Source organism: Octopus sinensis, linkage group LG10 (genome assembly GCF_006345805.1).
Source record: "Octopus sinensis linkage group LG10, ASM634580v1, whole genome shotgun sequence".
Lineage (NCBI taxonomy): Eukaryota > Metazoa > Mollusca > Cephalopoda > Octopoda > Octopodidae > Octopus > Octopus sinensis.
Window position 1 is genome coordinate 3,975,402 of NC_043006.1, and position 20,663 is coordinate 3,996,064.

The window sequence follows — 20,663 nt, forward strand, 5'->3', positions numbered from 1 at the left end:
TAAGAGGGTAGTAACAGTGGTGGTGGTCGTACCGGTATGACTGTCAACTCGTTGCAGCAGCGGTGGTAGTTTAGTTATTAATGTTAGTGGTGATGGAGGTGCTGGTAGTGGTACTGGTGGTATTGGTGGTGGTTGTCGTTGTAGTCATGGTGGTGGTGATGGTGGTGGTGGTGGTAGTGGTGGTGGTGGTGGTGGTGCTACTGATGATGATGATGAGGAGGAGGAGGAGGAGGAGGAGGAAGAGGGTGCTGATGATGGTCGTGTTGACGGTGATGGTACTATTAGAGGTGTAGTGGCAGCGATGGTGGTGGTGGTGGTGGTAATTATACTGATAATTGTAATAGTAAAACCGATAGCGAGGCAGTAATAGTGATGATGATGGTAGTGGTGGCGGCGGAGGTGTCGGCGATAGAAATTGTTGGTAATTTTTAAAGAATTACGACTTTGTGCAGACGTTAAATAATGGTTGCATTGTATAGTGAAACTAGTTGACCATGAGTACGAGATGTTCCGCCAGATGTGACACTGACGCGTGATCGAAGGCGTTTTCACCGTGACCCTCCCGTTTTCTATCTTTCAGTGTATTATTCAATGTCCCTTTCATTTTTTCTTTGTTTGTTTATATATTTATCTCACCTGCCGGGCTTAATTTGTGTCGTAATTCTTGTTGAGGTCCTGCCTCGGTTATGGATCAAACAACAGAAGATGGTCATGTGGTCAAGGAATACAGAACTAGGAGGAGAGCTAGACCCTGGACAAGTGTCACACAGGCCGAGCGGTATTGGCATGCTCTGATGTCACGTGAATCAGCCCCTCTTTTTAAAGGTTAAATGAAGTCTTGTGTCTCATGAGGAAGCTCGGGAGAGCTGAGAATAAAGTGTGATGAAACCAACAGGCAAAAAGGGAACCGCCGCTGTTTTTTCCCCTAAAGAAAAATATCGATCTCCACACTTTGTCAAAGCACAAGGTTGCGTGTAGAGAAGGTGGGGTCTGGCGGTCCAAGATCGTTAATGCTTCTCGAACCTCAAAGATTTTTTGCACTCCATTCCATCTCTACTTGTGTCTTATATAATCTTTCTACTATAAGAGCAAGGTATGAAAGTTTCTGGGAGGGACTAGTCGATTACATCAATTCCAGTGCTTGACTGGCACTTATCAACCCCGAAAGGATAAAAGGGAAAGTTAACTTCGGCGGAACTTGAACTCAGAACGTAAATACAAACGAAGTGCCACAAAGACATTTTGTCCGTCGCGGTAACGTTTCTGCCAGCTCATCACCTTATTAGTGTATTTTGTAATGTCTTTTCTACTATAGGCTCCAGGCCTGAAATCTGGAGGAGGGTTAGGGTTAAATCAATTCCAGTGCGTAACTGGTACTTAATTTATCGACCCCGAAAGGATGAAAGGTAAAGTCGATTTCTGCGGAATTTAAACTCAGAATGCCGCCTTCAACTGTAAATATATCAACGGGATCAAAGGCGATATGAACCGTATCGGGATTTGAACTCAGAACCATTGTTCTCACCAACTTTTTGTTTTTTTTTCCTGTGGCTGTATGCAGAAATTAAGTTTGTTTCTGTGCAAATTTCCTCCTTCTTTGCTGAATACGTCCGCATATATTAGAATACCCATCGCTCAAAGTTCTTCAATTATAAAAAATCTCGGATTTCAACTTGAAAACCTTGTGAGCGCGCTTTGTTTTTTTAATTATTTATATATTTATTTTGTTTTTGCTTCTCGTTTGTTTTTGTGTTTTTGTTATTATCGTTTTTATTTTTGTTTTTCTTTTCGAGCTATGAAACATATGCGCGCTTGTGCGTGCGCACAGCTTAAACGTAACACCGCTTAGAACGCAAAACAGAAAAAGAAAAAACAATGTAATTAGATTTCTGAAGGCATTTTGTTCGGAAACACATTTGCTCGGCATTGCATTTGGTCCGGTAAGCGCAAGACTAAATACGAAGCATTTACTCCGGCAAGAGAGATTCCTGGCAAAGCATCTATTCCGGACCTAGTACTTGCCAGTTTCTGCCATTTTAGACCAGTCTTCCATCATCTAAGAATTTTTAAAATCCTCTTCCTGGATGCACAATCTTATATGGTTGCTGTAACTGGACGGTTTACGTCCAAATTGCATTACGTGTGCGTCACTTGTTTATAGCTAAGTGAGAGAGGCTATACTGGACTATTTGAAAGCTCCCCCTCTCTCTCTCACACACACACTCTCTTCCTCTCTTTTTCTCTCTCTCTTCATATATATCTATATATACATATATATATAGAGAGAGAGAGGGAGGGAGAGAGGGAGATAGATAGATAGATAGATAGATAGATAGATAGATAGATAGATAGATAGATAAGTTTCTTTATTCGCCACACAGGGCTGCACACAGATGGGACAAATTACAAGGTAGAGCTTTTCTTTTGTGGGATGAAATAAAATTTAATAAAAACCCAGAAGAACAAAAAAAAGTGGCGTAGGTTTTCGATCAAAAGGGATCGTAAAAGGGGGGAAAAGAAAAAAAAAGAAAAGAAAAGAAAGGAAAAAAAGGAAAAGAAAAATAAAGGAAGAAAAAAGAGGAAAAAAGGGGGAGAGGAAAAAAAACGAAGATAGATGGATAGATATACAATTGCAGTGTGGAAGGCGTTTATAAGCCATTTAAGAAACACAAAAACAGTTCGATTCACTTCAACATTTAAATTTAATTTGCCAAAATATTTTAAATTTAAATGCTGAAGTGAATCTAACGGTTTTTGTATGTTTCTTAGATGGCTTATAAACACCTTCCACGCTGCAATTGTTTTCATTCCAGCATACGATCTCAGATCAGGTCACTTACTAGGCAAGTACATATTTATATATATATATATATATATATATATATATATATATATATATATATATATCTGACATCCACACACACACACACGCGCGCGTTCTCTCTGGGTAAAAATAAATCCAACAAGTATAGCCACGGTTGGAACGTCTCTGATCCCAGATGTGCTCAAAAAACACCGACGATCAAAGACAGTCATCTAACAAGCGAAAAAAAATAAATAACAAACATTCTTTATCCAGAGAGACATTTCAGCTGTTGTTTCTAGCAGGATGAAGACTAGGTGGAGGCGCTCACGTCGCCTGGTCAAATTGTCTCTCGTTAAAGCAGCTGTTGCTAGAAATCAATTAGCAAACACCATTGTAAACCGTCTGTCAACTGCTGTGACCTCTTAATGTTTCCACAAGTGTGACTTGGTCGGTGACGGCATCGTCGTCGTCGTCGTCGTCATGGTCTACAACAGCCCACCCGCAACAGGGTACACTTAGCTTATATCTGGGTATATGAAGTCGGCTTTATGGATATGATTTATGTATCGTGTAGGTGGTGGTGGTGGTGGTGGTTGTGGTGGATTTGGTGGTTTCGGGTGGCAGTCGGGGGAGTAGTGAAGAGGAAGAAATATGGCGGAGGAGGAGGAAGAGGGGAGGGTGGGTTCATTGGCAATATCGCTCCTGCTCGGAATATTTGCCTTTCCTCCTTTTCCTTGTGTGTGTCTGCAAGTGCTCATGGAATCACGCACACACACACACACACATACACACACAGACACATACACACACACATACATACATACATACACACACACATACATACATACATACATACATACATACATACATACATACATACATACATATATATATACAGATATATGTATGTGTATATGGGTGTGTGAGTGTGTGTGTGTGTGTGTGTGTGAGTGTGTGTGTGTGTTTGTACACATGAAGAGGGTAATGAACACTAAAAGAAAACAGAGGAGAGACAAACAAGTTTTAACAAATGTATTACTTTTATGCTTGACATATATATATATATATATATATATATGTATGTATGTATGTATGTATGTATGTATGTATGTATGTATGTATGTATAGGTACATACACACATATATATATACACACACACGCATGTAGGTATGCGTGTATATATGTGTGTGTGTGTAAGTGTGTACATATATATGTAAGTAGACATGTATATGTGTATGTACGTATGTTTATACGTATGTGCGTATGTATATAACACTCCCACTGACACACACTCCAATATAAGTGTATCCTCTTCTCTTACTGGTTTCTATTTTGCTCGACTGCCGCCATGTTGGAGCACCTCCATGAAGTAATTTTTTATTGTTGAAAATTGATCCCTGGAAATCGATGTCTGACGGATTTTAATGCCAGTTGATAGCCTCTGAGCGTAATCTCGTATATTTGACCATCCTGGTTTTCCAGTTAAGAAGATGTACAGGTTTTCTCTGATGTTATTATATAATTGCCTTTTATATTTCATATTTATTTAGGTAGGCAGTTAGCCATCTAGGGCCCTGTCAATTTTGGTTTGCTGCGATAAACTGTCCTTACTAGCGATTGGAAAAGGGGTTTAGCAATAACTACATTTCGGGCATCACCGTTTTCAATGGTGCCGAAACTTGGGGAAAAGATTTTCCAGGGTCTTCCAAATATAAACAGAAATACTTCACTTTGTCTCTCTCTTGTTTTTTCTACCTTTTTCTTTCTTTCACTTTCCTTCTGTCTTCCTCTTTCCTTCTCTCTCCTCTATTTCTTTCAAGGGAATAAAGATTCAGATCTTTGTGACGTTTCCAGCAATTAAAGATTTTAACTGAAGTTGTTTTACTGGCGGACGTGTGTGTGTGTGAGTGAGAGAGAGAAGGGGTCGAGTGTGTGTGTGTGTGTGTGTGTGTGTGTGTGTGTGTGTGAGTCACCTTGCGCAGCAATACACTGGTTCCTGCGTTCCTGCTACTTTTGGAATCCAGTCTGGAAGTCACTTTCCGTGCGTCGATGACCTTTTGCAATTCGCTCTGGATCTCGACAACGGTGTTAAAACAGCAACCATTGAGCTGCCTTTTCATCTTGGGGAAGAGAGGAAAGTCCGCAGGTGCCAAATCTGGTGAATAGGACAGGTGCGGAAGCGATACCATGTTGTTTTGGGGGCAGAAACTCACGAGTGAGGAGAGTTTGGTGAAGAATCTAATTCTTCGCATTCCACAGATCCGGTCCCTTTTCGCCGAATGTCTTCCCTAAAACACTTCAAAACGTCGCGGTAAAACTCTCGATTGACGGCCTGGCCTTGGAAGACGAATTTTCGATGCACAACACCCTATTGGCGGTGGTGGCGCTCGTGGCGGGTCTTCCAGGTCGTTCATTGTCTTCCAGGGACGTTCTTGCGTACTACCCAATCTTTGTCCTCGGAATAATTCATTAGATTAATTGAAAATACCTGTGATTTTATGTCAGATAGTGTGATGAATAATAATATTAGTAGCCTTAGCAACATACCTTGAAGTACAGGTGACAGAGTACAGTTAGCAGGACCTGTGTCTGAATGTGTCAGAGTGCTGTCTTCTGCCTGTTGGCTCTCCTCCTGCAACTCAACTTGATTTCGAGCCGGGTCGTCTGCTGCTGGAGAGGACCGATCAGGTAAAGGACCTGGGTATCTTGGTGGATTCCTCCTTTTCGCCTTCGGTCCAGTGCGTCCATGCTGCCAACAAAGCACGCGGAATTCTGTTTTTGATTCGACGGTCATTCGGAATGCTCACAGCAGCCATATTCCTACCGCTCTATGTCACGCTGGTGAGACCCATATTGGAGTACGGGATTCAAGCCTCTTCTTCTTATCTCCTCAAAGACATACAGCATCTAGAAAGAGTCCAGAAGCTGGCTACCCGCATGGTTCATGGTCTCAAAAATTTGTCCTATGAAGAAAGGCTGAGGACGCTCAACCTTTATTCTCTAGAAAAACGCCGTGGTGATCTCATTCTCGCCCACAACATCATAAGCGGAAAGTGTAACCTCTCGAAAGAGCTGTTCTTCACTCCTGCTCCAGAGCGTCGGCTGCGGGGTCATTCCGAAAAGCTCTACCTGCGACGATTTCATCTCAATCGAAGGAGAGGAGCTTTCTCCGTCCGGGTTGCGGATCCGTGGAACAAGCTGCCAGACGAGATGGTGAAGATGCCGACGACCGCTTTGTTCAAAGCCACCCTTGACCTCAAGTGGCCTGAACTCTTTACATGAACACCACCCTGTACTTAACTCCATGTCCCCCTACATGGCCTTGCTATTTGCTTTTGAGCCAAATTAACTAACTAACTAACTAACTAACTTTATCCGGATGTTTGGTGACAACAAATCTCCTCAAATCTCAAGAATCTTCCTTGGGGTTCTTGTAGAATATTGGATGATACTTTTCAGCAGGTTGACAAAGCAAGTTTTAATTGCAGTTTTTTTTTTTAGTGCTTTAGGTACCATGCTAAGTATTCCAATTTCCACAGAAATACTTATTGTCTTAGTCTTCCCCAGTCTCCTCAGCTCTCTAGCTAGATCCTGATGTTTCTCAGTAGCTTCCATTTCTCTAGTATCGATTCTGCTCTAATAGGATATTGCAAAGTCTATGAGCTTACATTTTTGTATTTCGTCCTCTATAGCCATGTCTGGTCTTCTTGCCTCAATAGTACGGTCAGTCTCTGTGGCGAAGTCTCACAAGTCCTAGTAATTCTCATTTTCTATCACAGCTTTAGTTCGTGTTCATATCACTTTTAGAAGGCACACTCAGCAATCACCCCAATGGACTCCTTTTGTGCTAGTATACTGCACTCACTTAAAGGGTGATTTATACATTTGTCTCCTTTCCTGCAGGATCTATATTTGCTGACTGAGTTCTGTTTATCTTTGCCTTTGTTCTTAGGGTTTATTCTTGAGTAACTCTAATTAGCGTTTTTGTTTCTCATTTCAACTTCCTGTTTGTCAACCAGAGCCAGTGTTCTTTAGTTCCAACATTGTCAGTTTGCTGTATGAATTAGCCACGTATTTCCATTTGTTTGTTCTGTTGTTCTTTTTCTTTTACAATTCTCCTACGGTTTCAGTTACGTTTTAGGTATCTCTGACTAACGATAATATTCTTCCTTTACTCTGCACACATAATTTTTCAGATCCAGTTTCGTAGTGTTAACAGTGTCTTCTGTGTTTAGTAATCCTCTGTCACCTTCCTTTCTTGATAGGTAGTCTATCGGTATTACTCTTATGGTGGTGTGGTTTTCGGGGTCAATAAAATAAGTACCAGTTGAGTTCTGGGATCAATGAAATCGACTATCCCCCTCTCCAAATTTAAGGCCTTCTGCCTATAGAAGAAAGGATTATTATTATTATTATTATTATTATTATTATTATTCAGTAGTTTTATTTTTATAGCGTGCTTTCACTTCACTACCGAGCGCAGCTCTGTGTGCCTTGGGTATGTGCTGTGATTTGTTGTGATGCTCTGATGGTTATTGTATGGAAAGTGTTCTGCGTAGGATGTGTGCAGTGCCCAGTAGTGCAATTTTCTGTATGTTATATGTGTTTGTAAGTCCTGGTGTTTTTGTTATGTATTTGTCTGAATATTTTTTTATCATGCCTAATGCACCTACTATGATAGGAATTGTTTCTGGTTTTAGATTCCACATTCTGGTTACCTCTATTTCCAGGTCTTTGTATTTTGAATGTTTCTCCATTTCTTTTAGAGACACGTTGTCTATTATTATTACTATTATTATTATTATCATTGTTGTTGTTATTGTTGTTATTATTATTATTATTATTATTATTATTATCATTGTTGTTGTTGTTGTTGTTATTATTATTATCATTATTATCATTAAAAGCGGCGAGCTAGCAGAATCGTTAGCACGCTGGGCAAAATGCTTAGCGGCATTTCCTCCGTCTTTACGCTTTGAGGTCAAATTCCGACAACGACGATTTTGTCTTTCATCCACTAGCGTAGCCAGAGTGTGTCCCGTCCGAGGCGGCCCTTCTATTTTCCGCCCCGGACCCTGAATCCCACAAAAAACTTATACTGCCTACAGCAGACCCAAAAGTGGTGCCCTTTTAAAAGTGCCGCCCGGGGGGGGGGGGCGCTCTGCCTCCTCCCCAGATACGCTAGTGCTTTCATCACCAGTTGAGCAATGGGATCGATGTAATTGACTTACCGCCTTACCCGAAAGTGCTGGCCTTGTGCCATAATTCGAAACCATTATTATTGCTGTTGTTGTTGTTGTTGTTGCTACTGCGTTGATCAATAATAGTAGAGATGGACGGAACGTGTCTAAGAATCCTCTTTAGTCTTGTGTTCAGACGACGGGATGTCTTGAATCCATATGAGAACCTTGTCGTATACACCCTGAAGACTGCCATGAAACTTCTTCATTAGTTCACGTTTCAGCTTCTATACAAAAGAATGTTCGCTAAATAAGTTCAAGAAAAACAACTCTCGTTCATTTCGAAATACTTGATTGCCAGATGTTTTGGATCTTGTTACGGCCACTCCAGGCGTTGCTTGTCAGGAAGTCTTTCTTATTCACAGCACTATTGGACCAAACGTACTTGAAGTCGTTGCTCTCCTTGAGTTGTTTACCATCGTTGCAGCAAATTGGCAGGTGGCTTTCAGCTTCTACAATGGCCATATATTATTTAAACATTTTTGTATTGAGAAAAAAATATGTGCATGAGCGTATGAGTGTATATAACATACACTTGATAAGAGGTTTTCTCTCCAACCACATGGTTCTGGGTTCAGTCCCACGACATGGCGCCTTGGGCACGTGTCTTCTACTATACTCCAGGTTGATCAAAACCTTGTGAGTGCATTTCGTAGATGGAAACTAAAAGCCTGTAGCATATGTGTGTATGTGTGTGTGTGTATGTGTCTATAAACATGGACAACATGTGATCTCTTGAGCACCACCAGCTCAAATATTTTTTCCTCTGTCTTCCTTTCTTGGGATCTTTCCTTCTCCTTGTTTCCGACGAAGAGTTCCGTTCGAAACGTTAAATTCTCCTTCCCTTCTTTCCTGATCGTCAATAATACTTTAATTGTTCCACGTCCTGCGTTGCTGTGTTTTTTCTCTTTTTTTCTGTGTTTTCTTGTTTGGATTAACTTTATATATATATATATATATATATATATATAATATATATATATATATATATATATTTTCCTTTTTGTATCTGGTTTGCAAGATTCTTACGTGAATTCGTGTGTTGAAACAAATTTTGTTGTGTCAAGGGAGAGTCATCATATCAATATAATTAACACACACACACACACACACACACACACACACACTGGTTTAATCCCAAGACCGAGAAGATTGCAATGATTCGGATATTTAATAAATGAGTGGAATTGAATTGGTGTGTGTTAATTATATCGGCATAATGACTCTCCCTAGACATAAAAAATACGTGTGTGTGTATGTGCTCACGCGCATGTGTTAGTATGTGCACATGCGTGAGAGAGACGACAGTATTCCTATACATATTCGTATACGTATGTATTAGTGTGTATGCAGCAAGCATATCTATGTATGTAAATGTAACTATACCAATGACTAAGTATCACCTATACGTGTGTGCGCGCGTGTGTATGCGAGAGAGAGAGAGAGAGAGAGAGTGAGAGGGAGTATCTCTACTTCCTGCATGTGTCTATGAAAGCACGTGAAGGTATGTCGTTTTCACGCCAAATAAACCCATTGAAAAGGAACAAGAGTCTGTTCAGAAGCAGAGACGTTCGACACAACAATAAGCGTACATCCAACAAAGAACAGCTTGAAAGGTTCTGTCAGTCCGTTTCAGCGTTCATTGACTGCTTATTGTTGACAACGACTCTATTATAGCACAGTCGACTAACGTCTAAAATGGAGTGTAACAACGGCAACATGCTTAGACGCTATTAATACAGTTTAAAAATACCCAGAACAATACCTGCATATGTATAAATACCTATCTACATATCTACGAAAGTATGAATATATACATACATAAATAAGTGTGTGAGTATACACAAACACACACACACACACGCATATATATATATATATATATATATATATATGGTTTACTAAACAAAAGTACTCTGTCAAGTGAGAGATAAATATCAATTAATGTTCACTAAGAGCTACTAATAGTACATTTTTTTTATTATTATTAAGTCACGTGGTTAGGCATGTTACAAATTCCTGCCTATCCACGTATCTTAATGACAAGAAACTATTAGTAGCTTATATATATATATGTGTGTGTGTATTTCCTTATTGTCCACAGAGGAGCTAAACATAGGGGAGACAAGCAAGTACAGACAAAGGGGTTAAGTCGATTACATCGACCCCAGTGCGTAACTGGTACTTGTTTAATCGACCCCGAAAGGACGAAAGGCAAAGTCGACCTCGGCGGAATTTGAACTCAGAACGTAACGGCATACGAAACACGGCTACGCATTTCGCCCGGCGTGTTAACGTTTCTGCTAGCTTGCCGCCTTTATGTATATATATATATATGTGTGTGTGTAGAAGTTTGAAAAGGAACACATGAGTTGATATATATGGAAAAAAAAGTCAAGGTAGAAAATGCTAAAATAATTTTATAAAAATACACTTCGGTACCGGTTTCAGTCATTGAGACTTTTTCAACTGTAAGTATGGAAAACAATAAAATTTTTGAAAAATTAAAAGAAAGGTTTTTTAAAAGAATATTTGTATAGTATTCAAATACAAGGGGCATTTTCCTTGTTTCTGCCTGTCTCTGTCTCCCTTGTTTACACTTGTGGGTACGAAGACGTTCTGAATACTTGGTGGGGAAGAAGAAGAAGAAGAAGAAGAAGAAGAAGAAGAAGAAGAAGAAGGACGAGAACGTAACACCCGTGATGGTCGAGGTGATTACTATGTGTGTGTGTGTGTGTGTTACACACACATACACACAGTTACCACCTCGACTATTACGGGTGTTACGTTCCAAAACCCCCGCGATAGGTGAAAATCCGTGAAGTAGAAACAGTAATGTAATGTACATCTTTTATAATTATTTTTATATTTGCATATTTTTATTTTATTATAGATGCAAAACAATTCCACAGAGGAGTCGATGTAAGCTTAAATAATAAACCGCGAGAGATGAACCGCGATAGGTGAACCTCGATGTGACGTGGGATTACTGTATATATATATATATATATTATATATATATATATATATATATATATGTGTGTGTGTGTGTGGTGTGTGTGTGTGTGTGTGTATGTATATATATATATATATATATATATATATATATATACGTCTGTGTATGTGTGTGTGTTTATGTGTATATGTATGAATACACAATACAATCATACAAATCCAACACACGTATGCACACACTCACACACACACACACACACACACATTTATGCTTCCGTTTACAGTCGAAAAGAAAGAACTCAGTACGTTGTGCAAAGCATAATTTTTTTATATTTAAATTTTTATATATTTTATTTTATATTTCATTTATATCTTAATTTATATTTTATTTTATGCATTTATTTATTCTTATAAACCAGGACCCATTATATGATTGATTCAGCCGCCTGGAGGTTGATGCTTTCAGGCAAACATCGACACTACACAATATTCTGCTGATTCAGTCTTTCTCAAGAAACGGTAACTTATACAAGACATTCTATAATACGATGAGCAGTCTTTGCAATTATCGTCTACGAGATTCTTGTGAAAGTCTTTTATATTTCCTTGTTGAAACCAGCTTCATCTTATATAAATTATAAGTACAATTAAAATTTGAATATATATACATTAGGAATGTATACAAGATGAACGTCCCAAACTTCGAAGTCACTGTCGACATTAGCCTTGTTTAAAAATAATAAATTTCTTCTCTATAATAATATAGAGTTATCCATCAGATTAATACAACATTGTCTTTGTTAAAACTAAACAATAAAACAAACGTGTGTGTGTGTGTGTTTATAATCGTGTATTTAGAGTAAAAGTATATTTTAAGAACTTGTGTAAGGAGATAGATAGATAGATAGATAGATAGATAGATAGATGAACCATGGTTCGAAGTTTTAGTGACATAGTATAGAAAATTCTTCTATATATAACAGGGGAAGTCACGAAGTATATTCTTTGACTTCCTTAGTCACACGAATAAGCACGAATGTTCTCGATGTTCGTATTAACAAGCATTCATTCATTGTGTGTGTGTGTGTGTGTGTGTGTGCGTGCATGTTTGTGTATGTAACTACATATACATACATACATGTGTGTGTGTGTGTGTGTGTGTGTGTGTGTGTGTGTGTGTGTGTGTGTGTGTGTGTGTGTGTGTGTGTGTGTGTGTGTGTGTGTGTGTGTGTGTATGTATGTATGTATGTATGTACGTACGTACGTATGTATGTATGTATGTATGTATGTATGTATGTATGTATACTCGGTATGCCTCACCCAACTCCAAGAAAAAATTATATACACATCGAACCATTTTAAAGTAAGCATTTATTAAAATTCATTTTATTTTCAAAATTTAATAGAATCTAAAGATACATTTCTTTTCTTTTTTTATGAGTTCCAGTTTTGAAACTGATTACTCTTCTGGTCCAAAAACTGTAATGGAATTTCAAGTATCAAGAACCATTTCCTTCGGTATTTGTTCGCATTTTCGTTCAAAAGTTTCCCTTAATTCGTCGACGGATTTGTACCGTAGATTACATATTTTTTTTTATAGCCATAAAATGTGTTTACTGCTGTGAGGTCCGGTAAATACAGAAGGTGTTTTACGGAACATCTTCAACTGGACCACTTGTTTGACACTATTTCATCAACGAAGATCCCTATGTTGGAATGAGTGCGTGCCCCTAGCTTGCTGGAAATAAAGCATTTTCAAATACACATCTTCAAAGTCTTCTTGTGTATAGCAAGTTCAAGAAATGGTACGAGTCGCAATGTCACCAAAAGGAATGGCTCGATTGAATCTTTTTTCATGAGCGACGCCATGTTATAATTCATGGCAAAGACACATGAATTTCCCATGTAATATACGATTTTTTAGGTTCCCAGTAGGTACAGCTGTGGTGGTTAACTGGACTGCATCGCTTTAAATAATCTTTGTTGGAAAGTGTGCAAAAGAATAAAAGAATGTTCACATCTGGCTAAGGACCTCTCACAAAACTCCACTCTTTGATTTGGATCATATCCATTGAAATCATAGACTATTCTGGGAATGTAATCTTTCCTAAGACAATGAATTTCCTGTCCATAACACGCTTGCCACACAGATATTTTGAACACTGACAATACGTTTCTAGAATTGGAAAGGGGCGCATAGCTTAGTGGTTAGGGTGCTTATCCTTGTGTCCTCTCTTTGTTTTCTATTACCATTCTATACTTGTATAACATTGTGTTCTGGGCCATGCGTATACTGAGTTCTACACCACGTTATTAATCTCATATTAAAATCGTGATCTTAAGATTGTGGTTTCGATTCTTGGACCGAGTGAGGCATTGCATTCTTGAGCAAAACACTTCATTTCACGTTACCCCAGTCCACTCGGGGAAAATGAGTAATCCTGCGACGGAACGGCGTCCTATCCAGGTGGGGAATTTATACACCATGAAACAGGGAAACCAGGAAACCAGCCCTTTATGAGTTGGCACGACACGAGAAGAAAGGGTTTTTTAAGAGACTCGTTCATGGGCGCGAACTTCTGGAATGTTTCTTGTAAATATTGTTTCACCTGCTGCAAACTCTTTTAATTCGATTGAAGGTAAGTCGCGGAGGAGGATCCTTTTGGGGAAAATTGTCCTAAACTATTTGCATTTGCCTTCGACTGCATTTCAGACTTCAAATAGCACATTAGGTTGCGCTTCCTTTGTTCAAAAGTTCAGTCTGACTTCACTTTTTCTAATAAGTTTAATCTAAAATAAAATGAAAATAAGTTATTTATACATTTTGGGGACGCACTCAGCATATATGTGTGTGTGTGTGTTTGTGTATGTGTATGTATTCTTTTAGATTGTAGCCAAGTTGGGGCACCACTTTGAAAAGTTTTAGTCGAACAAATCTACACCAGGACTTATCTATCTGTTTCTTTCATCGAACAGCTAGGTTACGAGGACGTAAACGCACCACCACCGGTTGTCAAGCGGTGATGAGGGAACACACATAGACACGAATACACTCACAAGGTTTGGGTCAGCCCAACACATGTATGAATGCTTGTAAGTATGTATGTATGTATGTAAAGTATGTATGTATATGTGTGGGTATAGGGTTGGCTTGGGGTGGGGTTGACAGGCGAAGTGAAAGTGATTGTGAAGGAGCAATATAACAATGCACGATTGTTGTATTTCATCAGAAAAGGATTTGAATGCGTCATTTGTGATGCAGTCTATGTTAAGTAGCACGTGAGTACTATAGAGGTAGAGTTACTCAATCAACATGTGAAATTTGAACCACCGATGTCCATTGCAAAAACTTGTGCCTCCTTCAACTGCATATGAATGTGTGTGTGTATGTGTAAATATTTTATAATTATATACATAGTTATAACAAGAAATAGACGCTTCTTGTTTTACTGCCTTAAAATCTCCGAGAATAACACACTTTATTGTGGGTAAGCAAAAGAAAAATAATGAATGAATAAAGCCGGTCAAATATGGACGCGTTTCGAACTTAAAGTAAAAAATAATTTTACTTACTGTTACGCTTCAGCATAATATTTCGTATAAGTTCACGAGTGTTTCAAAATATGCACGCAATCATCGTGTATCCAATTTCTATCCACACTCGTAAAAATATACTGCCGAGTATAATTCATATCTTTCTTTTATACCCACGTGTGTGTTAAGATCTAGACCGCAGTAAATGCAGTTTCGATCATGGAGTGAATATATTCAAATATTATTTTAAGTATAAATGGTAAAATCAATAAAATTTACGGCCTTATTGATTCATTATTTTTCTGTTGCTTGTCTGCAATAAAGATTGTTATTCTCGGGGATTTTAAGGCAATAAAAAAACTTTAGCGTCTATTTCTTACGGTGCGTGGTGAGGCATAAAGCGGACCCCTTGTTATAATTATGTATATAATAATAAAATATTTTGGGATTTTGCAGAGGCTCAAAATTGGTAACACAAACAGGACATATATGTATAATACTTTTTCCTACCTTGTGATAGAACCTTCCATGGCCATCAACATAAACTTTCTCACTCATAACGCTTGTACGTTCTGAAAATATATCTTTCCCAAATAAAGCTTACTTCATATTCAAGGCTCTGAAGAAGCTATATGATGTTATCCTGGTACTGAACTAAGAGTCCACCACATCTTATAGAAGAAACAACAATAAGCCAATGAAGCTCATTACATAACATTTGGTTTATTCCTCGGTTCCTCTCTTTGTTTTCTATTACCATTCTATCCATCTATCTATCTGGCTATGTGGTAAGAAGTTTGCTTTGAAACCACATAGTCTGGGTTCAGTTCCACTGCGTGGCACCTTGAGCAAGTGTCTTCGATAGCCTCGGGCCGACCATATCTTTGTGAGTTGATTTGGTAGACGGAAACTAAAAGAAGCACGTCGTATATATATATATATATATATATATATATATATATATATATATATAAATATATAAGAAGCACGCCGTATATATAAATACCAGGATGACATCATATAGCTTGTTCAGAGCCTTGAATATGAAGTTAGCTTTTTTTGGGAAAGATATAGCTTAGCGGTTCGATAAAAGAGGGTCAGAGCCCAAGTGCCATGCCAAGCTAAAACAAATGTATGTGCCAGGACGGCGATCCAGTATGAATGCAGGTCAATAACTGAAGCAAGTAAAAGGTATGTGTGAGTATTTGTGTGTGTGTGTCTTTGCATGACAGTGTGTGTGTGCGTGCGCGTAATATCTCTTTAAGCCGGAGGTTAGAAGAATAAGCCGTCCTGCTAGCGCTAAGTGACTGCGAAATTATGCTGTTGAAATGAAACTGTACAGATTAATTAGCAAAAGATTGAAGACAGTTTTGCATTATCTAATTTCAGAATAAGCAAAAAGACAATTAAAAATGTAAATGAAGTAGCGGTAGGCGCTATGATGTGTAATCGATAACGTTGTTGCTAGGTAAAGGAGCAGGTACGTGGATCAAATCCCATTAGCAATCTCAGTTTCTTTGGTTTTGTTTTGTTTCTTCCTTCTGTTTCACTTTGCTGCTAATTATAACAATATGTCACATTGAAACAAACGATTCTTTGTACATATGTGTGTGTCTATTTTTTATGGCTGTGTGAACGTTTATGTGTGTATATATATTATATATATATATATATATATATATAGATATATATATATATATATAAATATATAAGAAGCACGCCGTATATATAAATACCAGGATGACATCATATAGCTTGTTCAGAGCCTTGAATATGAAGTTAGCTTTTTTGGGGAAAGATATAGCTTAGCGGTTCGATAAAAGAGGGTCAGAGCCCAAGTGCCATGCCAAGCTAAAACAAATGTATGTGCCAGGACGGCGATCCAGTATGAATGCAGGTCAATAACTGAAGCAAGTAAAAGGTATGTGTGAGTATTTGTGTGTGTGTGTCTTTACATGACAGTGTGTGTGTGCGTGCGCGTAATACCTCTTTAAGCCGGAGGTTAGAAGAATAAGCCGTCCTGCTAGCGCTAAGTGACTGCGAAATTATGCTGTTGAAATGAAACTGTACAGATTAATTAGCAAAAGATTGAAGACAGTTTTGCATTATCTAATTTCAGAATAAGCAAAAAGACAATTAAAAATGTAAATGAAGTAGCGGTAGGCGCTATGATGTGTAATCGATAACGTTGTTGCTAGGTAAAGGAGCAGGTACGTGGATCAAATCCCATTAGCAAATCTCAGTTTCTTTGGTTTTGTTTTGTTTCTTCCTTCTGTTTCACTTTGCTGCTAATTATAACAATATGTCACATTGAAACAAACGATTCTTTGTACATATGTGTGTGTCTATTTTTTATGGCTGTGTGAACGTTTATGTGTGTATATATATATATATATATATATAGGTGAGAAAGTTGGTGTGTGTGTATATATATATGTGCGTGTGTGTGCGTGTGTGTGTGTGTGTGCGCGCGTATGTGTGTATTTACTTATTTATCTGTTTATGTCTCGGTGATGTATGTATTTTGTGTTTATATCTGTGTATGTAATGTGGATATGTTTATATTTGTATCTAAGTATGTGTATATATGAAAATATACGGTGTGTATATACGGCGTGTATTTATGTTTGTGTGTATGTATATGCAGATTCGTGTTTATGTTTGTGTATATATGTATGCTTATGTGAACGTGCGTATGTTCGTATGTATGCGTATGCATATAGGTGGATGCATATATTATCAGATGTCACTTTTGGCTTGGCTGTTGAAATGTACATTAATTTATGTAGTTGTTTCTATCCGGTAACCAGTGACACCAGTCGAACACACCTATCAACAACTAGTTCATATGTCATCTTAACCTGCGTGACAAGTGGCTCGCATGAAATTCTTTACACACTTCTGGTTTTGTGTATCCTATTTTATTCCGGAATCTTCGAATACCATATAAGGAGAGAACAAAATACATGAATATATAAAGAGTGAATATATTCAACGTGCCTTATTATAAAGCTGTGAACGTCCGTGAAAGGGAAGTGTGAATGACGTATGTATAACTAAGACAATTGCCAACTAAAATCGGTGAAGTGTTCGGCTTAGAATAGGAAACTGGAACTTGAACCCGAATCGAAAAGTTTCTAATATTTGAGCTGGTAGAATCGTTAGTACACCAAGCAAAATGCTTGACGGCATTTCCAGTGTCCTTATGTTCTGAGTTCAAATTCTGCTTTTCATTCTTTCGGGGTCAATAAATTAGATAGCAGTTGACCGTTGGGACCAACGTAATCGACTTAACCCCTACCCGAAATTGCTGGCCTTGTACCAAAATTTGAAACTAGTATTATCTATTTATTTTTTTTATTTTAGTCGGGAAGGAAACTTCTTTGAAACTTCTTTACTCGGCGCGGTAACGATTCTGCCAGCCCGATGCCGTGACGAGAACCTAACAAAAAATACGTTCGGGATGTTTATTCTTCTGCCAAAAATAGACGCAGATACTATTTTTAATTTAATTCCAGGAATACTTCCCTTGCCTCTCTTTACCAAAATTAACTGAACTCATTTCTATTCTCAATATTGGTTTCAAATTTTGGCACAAGGCCAGCAAGTTCGGGGAAGAAAGTAATTCGATCACATCGATCTCAATGCTCTGCTGATACTTATTTTATCGACCCCGAAAGAATGAAAAATAAATCATCTAAGTATAATTTGAACTCAAAAGGGAAAGTCAGAAGTTTCTCTCAGCCGTTTGTCCGGCGGACGAAATACCTATTTCTTTACTACCCACAAGGGGCTAAACACAGAGAGGACAAATAAGGACAGATAAACAGATTAAGCCGATTATATCGACCCCAGTGTGTAACTGGCACTTATTTAATCGACCCCGAAAGGATGAAAGGCAAAGTCGACCTCGGTGGAATTTGAACTCAGAACGTAGCGGCAGACGAAATACCGCTAAGCATTTTACCCGACGCGCTAACGATGCAGCCAGATCCCTGCCTTCGTGATGTCTAATAACAAAAGACACGTTCGGAGTTATCATTCTACTGCAAAAGATATGCACATATCTTGATCGAAATGAATTAATCTCATTTCTATCCTCAGTATCAACGGGTGAAATGTTGAACAGCATTTCGTCCGTCTTTACTTTCTGAGTTCAAATTCCGCCGAGGTCCAGTTTGTCTTTCATACTCTCGGAGTCTATAAAATAAGAACCAGTCGAGTCCGGGGGTTGATGGAATCGACTTACCCCACCCCCTAAATCGTTGACCTTGCGATAAAGTTTGAAAACAATATTAATGAGTGAAATTAAAGTAGCGAGCTGGCAGAACCGGTGGTGCGTCGGACAAAATGCTTAGCGGTATTTCGTCCAGCTTTATGCTCTGAGTTCGAATTCCACAGAGGTCCATTTTGCTTTTCATCCTTTCGGGGTCGCTAAAATAAGTACCTGTTGAGCCCTGAGGCCGATGTAATTGACTTACCTCCTCCATTAAAACTACTGGCCTTGTGCCAGAATTTGAAATCAGATATTAATGGGTGGAATTTATATCGGTTTAAAATTCTTGCCAAGTGCATTAAGCGTGTTGTGGTAACAGCCACTTTACTATTTGTTTTACACACAGCGAGTGTCCATGGGATTTTCGAACCTCACCTCCTAACATCGTTATTATATGATATCAGCATCATATGAAATCAATGTAATGTAGTTAATAATAAATCATTTCTTTCAAGTTGAGTTGTTCCTATTTATTCTAAAATTCTTTCTAACGATATAAGGATGATTATAAGAATTTCAGTTCTTATATTTGTCCTTTATTTCCAATACTTACCAAAGATCAAGTTCAATCTCTCATTATACGCTCTGCACCACTTATTTTTTTAATCAACAAATTTACTCTTAAAATGTTCTGGCAGGTTCGAACGCAAATATACTACTCGCTGTTGTGTTCGTCACAGGAGAACAATTTCTTGTTGACAACGATTATGTGTTCATTATACACTCGAACCATTAATACAAGGGATTCTCTGGAACACTAGAGTTTCGACATGTGTCTTGTCACCCAGAAATAACCGGATTAATGTATCTAATCCAGAGCCTATCGTATTGTCTATAATTTCAACAAACAAACTATTCGCTGATCAGTGCTGATATCTGCCAGCTGTTAATAAATCGTTGTATTCCCGTTGAATAGATCCAAAATGATGCCTTGCTTATTTATTCTTGATACATTTAGGCAGATTCGAACATGAATATGCTAACCGCTGCTGTTCGTCAAAGAACAGATTCTCCTTTAGGGAAAAGAGGTCATCTGTCTTCTCATGTAGCATGTACAGGCCTCTCTCTCCCTCTCCTACTCTTTCTCTATCCCTCTCTCTTTATTTCTCTTTTTCGCTTTTTCTCTCTCACACACACTTTTTTATTCCTCTCTTTCTTTAACTCTCAATTTTTTCACTTTCTCTCTCTCTCTCTTTCTCTCTCATTTTCTCGTATTCATTTCTTTCTGGCATTCAAATATACCTCAGTCTCATCTAAGACATATTTTCTGCGAAAAGAAAAGAAGAAATTCATTCCATTTCTCCAACAACATCCCTCTTCAAACTTATCTACCGAATTGACATCCCTCTACTTTCGTATGAGCTCGTAAATATCGCCGTGGCGAGCACAAACATTAAAGTCAACTACGCTCCTCCTCTTCATAGGTGGCAGACTCCTGGCGATGAGGACGTCGAGCATTAAAACGAGGTGGACATATTGTCATGTTTAATAAAATCAAGATGGTTTCCATCGTTTGAAATTTGCCCAACACTCTAACAAATTACAAAACAAGAAATATCTTGACGCAAACTTGATTTTGTCATCTCATTAATAAAGAGGTAGTGGTGCTAAAAACTTCACTATTATTTGGTGTGAGATTTAGGGACAGGTATTTGTGAGTTTGAAAACAGCTGAATTACACAGTTCTTATTTATGATTTTAATGGAACCGAATAATTCCAGTCAGTTGCGCCGAATAGATGTCTGGCCGAAAGGAAATGCGTTGAGTTAAATATTACATCGATGTGTGGACTGCCGGTATTTAGGGGCCAGGATATAATGTTAAGATTTAAGACCTAATCCGTATGGCCCC